This window comes from Pseudophryne corroboree, chromosome 5, assembly GCF_028390025.1.
Source record: "Pseudophryne corroboree isolate aPseCor3 chromosome 5, aPseCor3.hap2, whole genome shotgun sequence".
Taxonomy (NCBI): Eukaryota; Metazoa; Chordata; class Amphibia; order Anura; family Myobatrachidae; genus Pseudophryne; species Pseudophryne corroboree.
The window spans coordinates 470,051,692-470,065,433 of NC_086448.1; positions in this window are offsets into that span (position 1 = coordinate 470,051,692).

Genomic DNA, 13,742 nt, shown 5'->3' on the forward strand with positions numbered 1-13,742 from the left:
AAATATACATACTGTAGGACATTGACAAGGTAGAATAGTTTGCAGTTCTAGTTTTTGTTCTGGAGTACTGTACATTCTGGCAACATGACTAAATATAGATAGTAGCTATTTTTTACATGAACATTTTACTTTAAGTGCAATTATTCCTAAGGGCATAATAAATGCAATTTAAGTTTAGGAAATTCTGTTGGTTAAAAAAGAAGATTAAAAAAAATTAAAAAGATTGTGCATTTTAAATTCTGTTGGTATACTCTATAAATATATAAACGTTTACATTTCTATTACTTACTGGATGTTATGACTAAAATATTCAGTTGCAGCTTCATTATAATAAATTGCTAAACAAGTGGATTTTATATAACCTCATAATCCACAAGCTATTCTTTGTCTTATTTTCAAAATTTCAGAGTTCATTATTTGCTTAGTAAGATGCAGTATTTCAGGAATACTAGTTGACTGAAATCATGAATAAAACTTTTCAAAAGATCTGAACTTTTGGTTTCCTGTCCTGAGGTCTCATTAAAGTTTCATGAGAAACTCATAAGTACAGTAATGGGCTTACATTTGCCCTTGCCCTTATCCTGTATTTCCTCTTTCTTATATATTGGCACCAGATCAATGGAAATATCACCTTTTATTTAATTAACTATTTTTTCACTATATAAAATGTATAAAGTTATTCCAACCTGGATAAATCGAATCAACTAAGTAAGGCGGGTAAGATGTTTCACAAAACATATTGCCCAAATTACGTGCATATGTGCATATTTTATTTTTATTATTTAATATGTCACCTTAAAGTGGACTTTAATTGACTATGGGCCTAATTCAGACCTGATCGCTCCTATGTGTTTTTGCAGAGGTCTGCGATCAGATAGCCGCTGCCCATAGAGAGTGAAAACCCGCCGCATGCAAATGTGCAAATGCATGCGTATGCCTTGCAAAAACTTCACCAGACAGCGGACATCTGCAAATCAGTTTGCAACTAAGTCACCATCAAATCATTTTTCCAGTCTGTGCAGTCTGTGCGTAGCCCAGGACCTACTCCTCCAGTGGAATACAAACAGGCTGATCGGGAGCGGAGCTGACATCACACACCCTCCCTGAAAACACTTGGGAACGCCTGTGTTTTTCTTGACACTCCCAGAAAATGGCCAGTTATCACCCACAAATGTCCGCTTCCTGTTAATCACCTTGCATATGCCTAGCGATCAACATTTTTGCACCACTCTGTCGCTGTTTGGGCGTGCACCTGCATATTGCGGTGCATATGCATGCGCAGTCATTCAATAATCGGCTGCAGTGCGATTTCACACATCAGTGATCAAGTCTGAATTAGGCCCTATGTTTGGTTCTTTACTTGTTCAGGGGATCTCTATTCACACAATCCCAAAGCAATTGATTCTTGCAAAAAATAATAGCAAAAAGCTTACAGCAGAAAAACTGGTATGCCATCATATACATTCCAAACGCTATCATTTAAAGCAAAAGTTACAGTAAAATAACGTTTTAAAAACAATTTACTATAAAAACAGAATTGCAGGTATAATGAATAGTCTATATAACTGCAGTAATGAAAGCTGTCATTACCATTCTATTTTTTCAGAATCCAAATCTCTATAATAGTATTTTGTTACTATTGCATGAGCCAAATGTTTCAGCAATTTTCACATTTCTTTAAATATCTGAACTTTGTAAAGTAGATGGAGAATTTGTTTTAAAAGTTAAAGCTGAGAAAAACTTAAAATTTATGTACTAAACTGTCCTAAAACTGTCCTAAATTGCTATACTTGATCAAAATTGTTGTTTCAATCAAACATTGTATTATATCAAATAGAGGTTATACTTCTAACAAGTTAAAAGGTCAAACAACCATTTAAAATTGTTTGTCTGCTTGTCAAATAGGCAAATACAGTGGGGAAAATACAGTATATTTAATAGAAATGATCTGTTTCGGGGTTGTGAGGGGGGACAGCTTGACAGCCACCATCTTGCTGCCTGCTATGGGACTGTAGTTAGATTCTCCTGTGACTGCACTGGCGGCAATACAAGGATGATCAGCATCCAGCCACTATACTCCCAGGCTGCTTCCCATCCCTGACCCAAGGCTACTGTGCCTTCATGCGCCCAGCTCTGCCATCACCTGCCTTCGGAGACGCCTGGAAACTGGCACTTCTGGAAAAGGACACAGCTGCTGGAGTTGCTGGTGGGACACACATGCGCACACACACACACACACACACACACACTTCATTTCTAAGAAATTTTCTTTGCTGGACTCTCACAAATATACCCTATGCCACCTATGGTTTCTCTAATCTGCTGCCTCTTGGACCTCATCATGTAGCATGTACTTTCACCCCATTATATGCTGTACCTGCATGCTATAACTCCATGTGATGCAGGATGTGATTCACATTGATCTATCCATACAGGATATGGGATCAGTATGAAATCCCGCTGGATGGGATCCCGGCGGTCGGAATACCGACACCGGAATCCCGACCAGCACAATCCCGACAGGGGGGCGAGTGCAACGCAGCCCCTTGCGGGCACAGTGCCTCGCTACGTTCAGCACACTAATTTATTCTCCCTCTATGGGTGTCGTGGACACCCACGGAGGGAGAATATGTCGGGATTGTGCCAGTCGGGATTCCGGTGTCGGTATTCCGACCGCTGGGATTCCGTCCGGCGGGATGTTGATCGCATCCCCAGGATATATTCTACTACCACATACATGTAAGTTTTTCTCATGTATGTCTTGGGTCCTTGTTTGACTTATTGCACAGAGTGTAACTTTTATAGTGAGCCCAACATGACTGCCTCAACTGGTACGCTCCTAGTTGGGATGAAAAAAAACATGGAGCTGGCGGTTATGTTAAGACCATACTCCTAGCATTAGGTCACTGCAATCACCCCATTTTGTGTAATCTCTTCCAGACGAGACCTATTCCCTCTATGGTAAATATACATAGTGCTTCCAAGATGGCTGACTCACGTAGTAACTTTTGTGGACGTATTATATACCCATGGCAGCAATTACCCAAAATATCTGTACCAACCCTGCATTATGCTTATTGTGCTCTCTAGGTTTTCATTTTACTTCTGTATTACTGTATTAATCCTTATACTATGTGCTTTGTTTTTTAGTTCTTTTGGATAAAGAGTGCTTTATAAATACATTTTACTATTATTATTATTATTAGAGATGAGCGGGTTTGGTTCCCTGAGAACAAACCCCCCACGAAAATCACATCCCGGGCCCGGATCTGAGTCCGGCTCGGGACTTCCCGCCAGACTCGGAAACCAGAACGAGGCAAAACATCATCATTCCGCTGTCGGATTCTCGCAGGTTTTGGATTCCATATAAGGAGCCGCTCATCGCCGCCATTTTCAGTCCAGTCCTGGAAAGTGTAGCGAGAGGATGTGTCTCCTCAGTGTCTGTGTGGGAAAGTGGTGTGGTGCGTGGGGGTGGCGACCTGCTCTTTCATGTCATTCCAGTGCTGTCTTCTGCTGTATCAGTCCAGTGATGGTGTCTTGTGCTGCATCAGTCCAATCACAGTGGTGGTGTCCTGTGCTGCCATAAGTCCAGTGCTGCTGTATAAGTCCAGTCCAATGCAGAGGTGCTGTCTTGTGCTGCATCATTCCAGTGGTGGTGTCCTGTGCTGCCATAAGTCCAGTTGTGGTGTCCAGTGCTGCCATAAATCCAGTCCTGCTGCTGTATAAGTCCAGGTGTACTGCCGTATAAGTCCAGTCCAGTGGTGCAGCCGTATAAGTTCAGGGGTACTGCCATATAAGTCCAGGGGTACTGCTGTATAAGTCCAGTCCAGTGGTCCAGCCATATAAGTCGAGGGGTACTGCCGTATAAGTTCACTCCAGTTGTGCAGCCATATAAGTCCAGGGGTACCTTTGTATAAGTCCAGGGGTATTGCCATATAAGTCCAGTACTGCGGTGCAGCCATATATCTCCAGGGGTTCTTCCATATTAGTCCAGGAGTACTCTCGTATAAGTCATGGGGTACTGCCATCTAAGTCCAGTCCAGTGTTGCAGCTGTATAAGTCCAGGGGTATTGCCAAATAAGTCCAGGGTTCTGATGTATAAGTCCAGGTGTACTGCCGTATAAGTCCAGTCCAGTGGTGCAGCCGTATAAGTCCAGGGGTACTGCCATATTGGTCCAGGGGTACTGCTGTATAAGTCAAGTCCAGTGGTCCAGCCATATAAGTCAAGGGGTGCTGCCGTATAAGTTCACTCCAGTTGTGCAGCCATATAAGTCCAGGGGTACTGTTGTATAAGTCCAGGGGTATTGCCATATAAGTCCAGTACTGCGGTGCAGCCATATATCTCCAGGGGTTCTTCCATATTAGTCCAGGAGTACTGTCGTATAATTCCAGGGGTACTGCCATCTAAGTCCAGTCCAGTGTTGCAGCTGTATAAGTCCAGGGGTATTGCCAAATAAGTCCAGGGTACTGATGTATAAATCCAGGGGTAATGCCACATAAGTCCAGTCCAGTGGTGCTGCAGCATAAGTCCAGGGGTACTGCCGTATAAGTCCAGGGGTACTGCCATATAAGTCCAGTCCAGTGGTGCAGCCATATAAGTCCAGGGGTACTGCTGTATCAGTCCAGAGGTACTGCAGTATAAGTCAAGGGGTACTGCCATATAAGTCCAGTCCAGTGGTGCAGCCATATAAGTCAACTGGTACTGCTGTATATGTCATGGGGTACTGCCATATAAGTCCAGGGGTACTGCCATATAAGTCAAGGGGTACTGTCACATAAGTCCAGTCCAGTGGTGCAGCCATATATGTCCAGTGGTGCTGCTGTATAAGTCCAGGGGTACTGCTGTATAAGTCCAGGGGTCTGCCTTATAAGTAGTTTACTCCACTTAGACTCTCCTGGAGATTTGTGATATCGGACAATGCCACCAATATTGTGCATGCATTAAATCTGGGCAAATTCCAGGACGTCCCAAGTTTTGCACATACAATTAATTTGGAGGTGCAGAATTTTTTGAAAAATTACAGGGGCGTGCAGGAGATGCTGTTGGTGGGCCAAAAAATTTCAGGACACTTTCGACATTCAGCCACTGCGTACCACTCCTAGATGGGCCAGGTGTTTGTGCCGCCCACTTGTGTCGCTTAGCTTAGTCATCCAGCGACCTCCGTGCAACCTTTTGGCCTAAAAACAATAATGTGGGCTTTGAGGTGTTCGGAATAAACTGGAAATGAGTTGGAAATTAATTTTGTTGAGGTTAATAATACTGTAGGAACACAAATACCCCCAAATTCTGTTATTTTAGCTGTTTTTATGATTTTTTTTTAAAAAGACCCAGATCAAAAACCAAAACCCAAAAGGGTGGTTTTGGCAAAACCAATCAAGATCCAAAACGCGAAAGAGATCCAGATCCAAAACCAAAACACGAAACACGAAAAATAGCCCAGTGCACACCCCTAATTTAAACTAAATATCCACCATGTCTTTAATTTCAAGAGGGCACAGTCCCTATCCTCCTTCTGATCTTAGGTGGAATGAAATTAATTATTAGTCATCCAACTTTCTTGGTGCAACTTTTTGGCCTAAACTGTATGAAAACAATATTGTAAGCTGTGAAGTAGTCAAACTTGAATGTAAATGACTGGAAATTAATGATATTGAGGTTAGTAACACCGTAGGAACAAAAACAGACCCAAATTATGTGATTTAAGCTGTTTTTCTGATTTTTTGAAGAAAAAAAAATACAGATCCAAAACCAAAACATGCAAGGTACGTTTTTGCAAAACCAAGCACAGATCCAAAACACAAATAATAGAGATACTGTATATTGGGTGCACTGTCAACAGCAGCTGGTAAGGGGATGGTCAGATCCCTATGTAGAAAACACATAAATAAACCAGAGATATAACAGTGCTGGCTGTTGGGTAACTCTCAGGTCTGACCTACCGGTAATATTAACTTCACCTCATTTGCTGAACCTTGGTGATTAACTATCCTGTGTGTTCTCCAATTGTTTTACCAGTGACATTTGATTGTACAATTACAAGTGAGTCCTAGCCATTTTTGTGGATTATTGGCTAACAACCCTTTGGACATATCCGAATATGAGCACAGTTTAACATGTGGCTTAATCTCTATTTATGAACCTCTATTTATGAACTTTTATCTAATAGGATTTTAAAGTGTTTAGTATTCAAAGAAAGGCGTTACAATTTTTAAACAAGCCGTCCTGAATTTACTTTTTCACCCAACAGCCAGCGCTGGTACATCTCTGCTTTACAGATCCAAAACACGAAGGAGATACAGATTGAGGTGAGAGGGGTGGTCTCTCACCTGATTTGTTCACATTCTGGTGGAATCACCTCCCTCCAAGGGAGAAGAAAACAAGTCCTGCACATTCTGCACAGCTGCAACTGGAGAAAAAGATGTCTGGATTTTCCAGCTCACCCAGAGACAGCAGGAAGTCAGGTGCAGGAGAGGGGTTTAAAAATCCCATTTACCCACATGCATGGTGCTGATGCCTATTAGGGAAAAGTAAGCAGGGTCCAGTTTATAGCGCCAGGGACTGTGGACATTGGCCGTGCCAAGAGAGCATGGCATGTGTGGCTGCAAGCCTCTGCAGCAGAATGACTTTTGAGCACGGGAAGTGCTACGACCTTTTATGTTTTTGTTTCATTATTCTGTATGTACCTGCGTGTGTATGCTGTGCTACAGTGTCTTATACCAGTAAAGACACTGTGGTTGTAACCGGAATACCTGCCTGTGAGTCCTTATTTGCAGTACCTGTGTTACAATATAAATATTATATATATATATATATATATATATATATATAATAGCAAAACGGTCCCAGCATTTGTTGAGTAACTGCAGACTGCACCATCTCTCCGCACAACACTGTTATAGCTGGTATGCTTGTCCTCTCCTATTGGATTGCTGACCTGTCTCAGTCATCGGTAGGAGCTACTGTGGAGGGGCCTCTATGTTTTATACTCTGTACCATTTTTAACTCTGCCTTCTTCACTAACCTCAATATTTGTAACTCCCTAACCCCACAACTCATACTTGTTATTCATCTCATTCCCTTTACCACTCCCTCTATAACCATCTAATTTGCTTCACCATTCTCATTTCTTTTCTCCTCCACTTTAACAGCATCAGTAGTTATAGTATCCCCCATGTACTTACCTTATTCCCTACTTCCCTTCCCCATTCTTTTCACTTTAACTTTCATCCTCCCCATAATTCCAGCCTCCTGCCCTCATGTATCTGCAGACTCCTGGCCCCTGTAATTCCAGTCCCTGTCCCCTTGTAATCCCAGCCTCCCTGGATTACAGCTTCCTGTCCCCTGTAATTCCAGCCTTCTGTCCTCAAGTACCTGCAGTCTCCTTGTCCCCCTGTAATTCCAGCATTCTTTGACCCTGTAAAAGCAGCCTCCTATCCCCTGTAATTCCAGTCTCCTGTCCCCATGTATCTGCATCCTACTGCCCCCTGTAATTCCAGTGTCCTGTCCCCCTGTAATTACAGCCTCTTGCCCCTTTAATTCCAGCCTCCTGTCCTCATGTACCTGTAGCCTTCTTATTCCCCTGTAATTTAAGCCTCCTTTCCCCCTGTAACTGCAGCCTCCTGATCCCTGCAATTCAAGTCTCTTATCCTCCTGTAATTCACACCTCTTGCCCCCTGTAATTCCAGCCTCTTGCTTCCTGTAATTCTAGCCTCTTGCCCCCTGTGTTTCCAGCCCCCTGCCCCCTGTAATTCCAGCCTCCTGTCCCCCATGTATCTGCAGACTCCTGCCCCCTGTAATCCCTGCCTCCTGTAATTCCAGAGCCTTCTCTCCAACCTCTCCAATTTACCTTTCTTTGGGTGGGATGCAGCAAGCATCACATTTTGCTTGCAATGCATCCTGCCACTCTCTGCATGCATACCGGCATTTACTAACACAGTATGCATGAAGAAAAACACAAAGGACATCTCTTGCAGTCAGTGCTGTCCTTTGCAATGATAGGACTTCCAGGATTGTGACCCGGTGTACTATCTGTGCTTGCATCGCAGGGCTGGATTTCGTCAATGGGCCCCTTGGGATGTGCCGGGCACCTGGGTTGCCTTATGGGAGACCCAGCCGTGTTCAAAATCAAAACATGAGGGTTGATGCATATCTATGGTAAAAGTGAAACCTATTTTGGGTATTGAATTGTGATTTCAACTTTTATATGCCCACATGAAGTAAAAATCAAGATGAGATTCAAACTCAGGACTTGAGCCAGGGCATTAGCCTTCTAAACCACAGGGGAAGCTGTGACTAGACTATATTTTTGGTAGATTTATTTAACTACATTTCCTGTCCAAAGAACCTTGATTGTTGCATTTTATGACAAAATATATGTAATAAAATCATTATTATATGTTTTTTAAGTTTATTAGACAGCTTAGCCTGTCTTTATAATTGGTATTTATCTGAGAGTATATTAAGAGAATATTTTGACATAACAGGTATCCTAATGAAGTACTTCATTTTCTGGAGTTCTGATTGGACACTGCCAGTTTAAATATGGATCCAAGTAGAAACCACCTAACTTTTATAAAACCATCACCACACTTACTGATGGAGAAACCTGTTAAGGTGTTAAGTTGATGACCCTGACAACCAAGTGCCATCCATAATACATGTACCTCTAGTTACCGCACTAGTGATCGACTACTGCAGTACAAAATATCGGTAATGGAGGTCCTGCATTGGCAAGTACCATTGTGACCACCGATGTATAGATAGTGCTGGAGTGGATATTTGATAATAGATTTAGGGCATTGATATAGGAAAGCCTAGCTGCAGAGAAATGTCTTTTGCAAGCAATCTGCAGCCGAGGATGTGAGTATTGACTGGAGCACCTGTTAAGCATCTAACTGGGTGTTTTCTCTTTCCCCCATGTGATAAGCAGTTGCTCTAACCCAGTCTCATATGTGGAAAAGACCACTAACAAAGATTGCTTCTGATACTAAGTGGATAATTGCAATTCTATTGAAACAGTAAGAATGATTTTGATGTATTAACATCTCATTTGTCAGAGTGGAGGAGTAAAAACTCTCCCTTCCGGTCTTCCCTGCCAGAGCCTACAGCACATTATCCTAGTGGTGATGCACTGTGTCTCTCCTCCTGGCCGGCTAACTGGTCATGCGTGAGATCTCGTTACTATCACGTCATCTTGCGTGTAGCCCTGAGCCCGGCAGAGGCAGCCACCACTGCAGTGTCTGTGAATGGGGCAATGACACCTGCAGCTGTCGAAGGCATGCCCTCCTATACATAGTCATTTAAAGAGCACAGCCACTTGTGAGTCTGAACAGAGCACAATACAGCTGAGTATAGCGCAGCATAATGCAGCATGCAGCATGCCCCTATACACAGTCACTTTAAGCAGAGACTCTTGTGAGTCTGGACACAGCACACAGCCAATAGAGCACAGTTAGCGCAGTGTGCGTTACTGTGAAATAAAGCAGCCCCACCTTATATACAATCCAACTCTCTGAGAATCCAACACCAGGAGGATAATGTTTGACTTTAAAGTGGGATCCGTGTCTGTCAGGAACACCCGGAGGCTCAGGTGGACATGAGGCCTAATTCAGACTGGATCGCTGCAGCGGCAGCGATCGTAGAATGAAGCCTTTGCAGAGTGCATCCACACCCCGGGAGCCCAGTGAGAAGCTAACAGCATCTCAGGGCTGCGATCTCCTCTGCCTGATTGACAGGCAGAGGCGGGAGAGGGCATACCAATGGTGTTAGAACGCCATTGGTGGGGCGCGGTCTGGACCATTGCTGGGGTGGGCTGCGGCGGCTGTGTGATGTCACATGCACCCGCTGTGACCCAAGATGCAGCATGTTGCTGCCTGCCAGCGCGCAGGAGCTGTACTGGCAGGGAGCTACTCAGTGGGTGCAAAAGCATCGCCGCTGTGCGATGCTTTTGCACCGTTGTAAGGGGGGTAGGGCCTGACATGCGGGGCAGACCATCCCTGTGCTGGGCATCCCCATGCATGTCTGAGAATCTGATCGTAGATGTGCTAAATTAAGCACATGTACAATCAGCTCCGAATCACCCCCTTGGTTGCCTGGTGTTTTGGAGTGGATCAGATTCCACAGAATCTGAACCACTCGTTTCTAATCTTAATGAACAGTATGTGTGAATAAATTTGTATTATTACCTTTTATGCATATTGTGGTTGATATATATATGTTTTTACAATGAATTTGTGCTCCTAGATGTGACGTATTAAATATACCTCCCCTTTCTAATAACCTATAATATACCCTGTCTGACTACTACAGAGTTTTAATACATCATTAAACATGTAATTGTAGTTGACAGGTGTAGAATTGTGTAATTTGGTTTCCATGGAAACCAAAACCATCCAATCTTCTGCATTATGAGTAGATCCAAGTCCTAGCTCAGGTCTTCCCACCAGACTTGGATCCAAAAATGATCCAAAATGTTATCTCTGGACTGCTTAAAGTTGCTCCCATGTGTTTTGGGCACCACTCCAGACAAGAAGCTGGAGTAAGAGGGTGTGGAATTGTGGGCTCTGGAGCACAAAAAAATAAAAAACACACACAAACACATGCTACAAAAACATGAATAGACAAGACACGTCACACACCATTGGCAGTGACCACAGGGAGAGTGTGTGGGGCTGCCGCCTGGGTTCTGCACGGAAGCTTACCAGTGCATATATTACATACAGCTACACATGTGTGTTTATACTGTATGTGCTTAGCATTCCCCACCTGCACAAGGTAGTTGATGCTGGAGACCAGGAGCTGCAGCCACTGCTGCACAGGACACATCACACTGCAAAAAAAATGCACATACAGGACATGTCATACAATAGTGTCTGTGACCAGAGGGAGAGTGTATGGGACTATGGGCTTTGAGGCACTTAAATAAGTGCACAGTGTTGTGCTTTTAAGCACCATGTAAAATAAAAAATAAATCTGTTATGTGTTCAAGCAACGTGTAAAACCCCCCAAAGCATTAAAATAAAACTGTTGAGTGTTTTTCAGGTACTGTGTTAAAAGTAACATCATTAGGGTGCCATTAGTAGGAGCGCTGTGAGTTGATATGAATCATACGATAGAAGAGCAGGAGGAGCAGCAACCCAATACTAATGCTGCGGCTGCGCAAGTCAAGATAGTACATAAACATCTGCTAAAGGAGGTCCAGGGTCACAAAGTTTAAAAAAGGGCTTCTGAAATCTAAACAATATTTCACAATATTAAATAAAAAGAAAACATCACCTCTAAAGGAAAAATTTACTGCCAAAATACATAAAATTGCCCACTTGCATTACACCACATGCAGTGTCAAGAAAAGGTTTAGGCTAATGCCTTTGTTTGCAAGTGGTGATCCTTCTAATTCTACTGATGTTTCTTGCACAAGAAGAATGCCTACTGTAAAATCTGGGGTCAAAAGCAGTCAGTGCCCAAAGAAACAGAAGAACAATAAGGTTGAAGAACAAATTGTGTTGTCAGAAACAGATCGCTTAGGAGAGTCTAGGTGTGTCCAAGTTACTGTAGCTATGTCTTAGTCTGTCATATCCCAAATGTGACAATGATTAACAACACTGTTAACTGCCTTAAACCCATTGATAACTTGGTTTGTAGGGTCCCAAACAAATCAAGCACTCAGTCACAAAATTGTCAGCCACTGATACTGATCAGTTCACCAAAGATAATTTCACCACTTTTGGACAGCGGTGGCAGGCATTCAAAGCTTTCAAATCAGACGGGAATGCGGAGTCATTCCAGTACTATAAGGAATGTAACAAAAGAATGGAAAAAGGAAATCAGAGCAGATAAAATAGAAAACGAAAAGCAAATTGCTAAGGAGGGTAAAACTAACCCTAAAAAATTACTTAAGTACATAAATGGTAAGAGGCTAAAAAAAAGAGAATATAGGACCATTAAAAAAAGAACTGGGAATCTTGATAAATGACGACAAAGATAAAGCAGAAATATTGATCACGTTTTTCTCATCAGTGTTTACTAGATAGGACCAGATTGTGGGATTAGTGAGCAACAATAACAATAGTATTGATAAAGGCCCATTGCTTAATACTTATCTGTCTAAGAAAGTAGTCCGAGAATGATTAAAAAAAATTAAGACTAATAAATCTCCCGGTCCAGATAGCCTACAGCCTAGGGTTCTGATGGAGCTAAATGCTGAAATAGCAAAGCCTCTGTATCTGATTTTCACTGAGTCACTTAGATCAGGCATGGTACTAAAGGACTGGTGTATAGCAGATGTAGTCCCAATATTTGAAAAGGGTATTAAACTTCATCCTGGTAACTATAGATTGGTTAGTCTGACATCAATAGTGGAGAAACTATTGGAAAGTACTGTATACTAAAGGACAGCATATAGGAGTACTTGGAGAACTCCCATGCCATTAATAAGAACCAGCATGGTTTTGTGAGAAATAGGTCATGTCAAACAAATGTGATTAGCATCTATGAGATAGTAAGCAACAATCTCGACCACGGTAATGCAATAGATGTGGTTTATCTAGATTTTGCAAAAGCTTTAGACACAGTACCTCACAGGAGGCTGATTTACAAATTAAGGGAGCTTGGTATCAGTGACACTATTTGTACATGGGCGAGTAATTGGCTTGATAACAGGAAACAGTGAGTGGTAATTAATGGGATGTTTTCCACCTGGGCTAAAGTAATTAGTGGAATACTGCAGGGTTCTGTGCTAAAGCCACTATTGTCTAAAATATTTATTAATGACTTATGGCCAATGTCAATTTTTGCAGATGATACTAAAATATGTAGGGTAATCAAGTCAGATGTGGATGTGGAGTCTCTTCAGAACAATTTATTTAAATTGGAAGTTTGAATGAAATGGTGTATGAGGTTTAATGTAGAAAAATGTAAAGTTATGCACTTTGGGACTAAGAATAAACATGCAACCTACCAATTACATGGGGAAATAATAGGGGAAACTGTATTAGAAAAGGATTTGGGGGTGTTCATTGATAGTAGATTTAGTGGCAACACACAATATCAAAGTGCAGCAACAAAGGCAAATACGGTGTTAGAATGCATTAAAAAGGGAATTGAGACAAGGGATGAGAGCGTAATCCTGCCACTGTACAAAACATCGGTACAGCTGCATCTTGAGTATTGTGTACAGTTCTGGGCACCACACTATAAAAAAGACATATTAGAACTTAAAAAAGGTGAAGAGGCGAGCTACCAAATTGATTAAGGGGTTGGAGACACTGGACTATGAGGAGAGGCTTTCTAGATTAGATATGTTTACACTAGAAATGAGACGACTAAGAGGAGATATGATTAATATTTACAAATATACAAATGGGCAATATGCAGAGCTATCATTGAGTTGTTTACTGAGAGACCTCTACACAAAATGTGCGGACACCTGCTAAGGCTAAAGGAGAGGAAATTTCATACTCAGTTCAGGAAGGGATTCTTCACTGTAAGAGCAATACAAATATGGAATACACTGCCAGAGAGGGTTGGAATGGCAGACTCAGTCAATATGTTTAAAAGTGGGTTAGACAAATTTCTAATGGAAAAAGATATATACGAGGATATAGCCTTTAACCTAAATAGAATAGGGAATGCAATATAATTCAGGTTGAACTCGATGGACTACTTGTCTTTTTTCAACCTCACCTACTATGTTAAAAGACATGGTAATATATTATCCCTCATACTCAGACTCTCTGGTGCACCT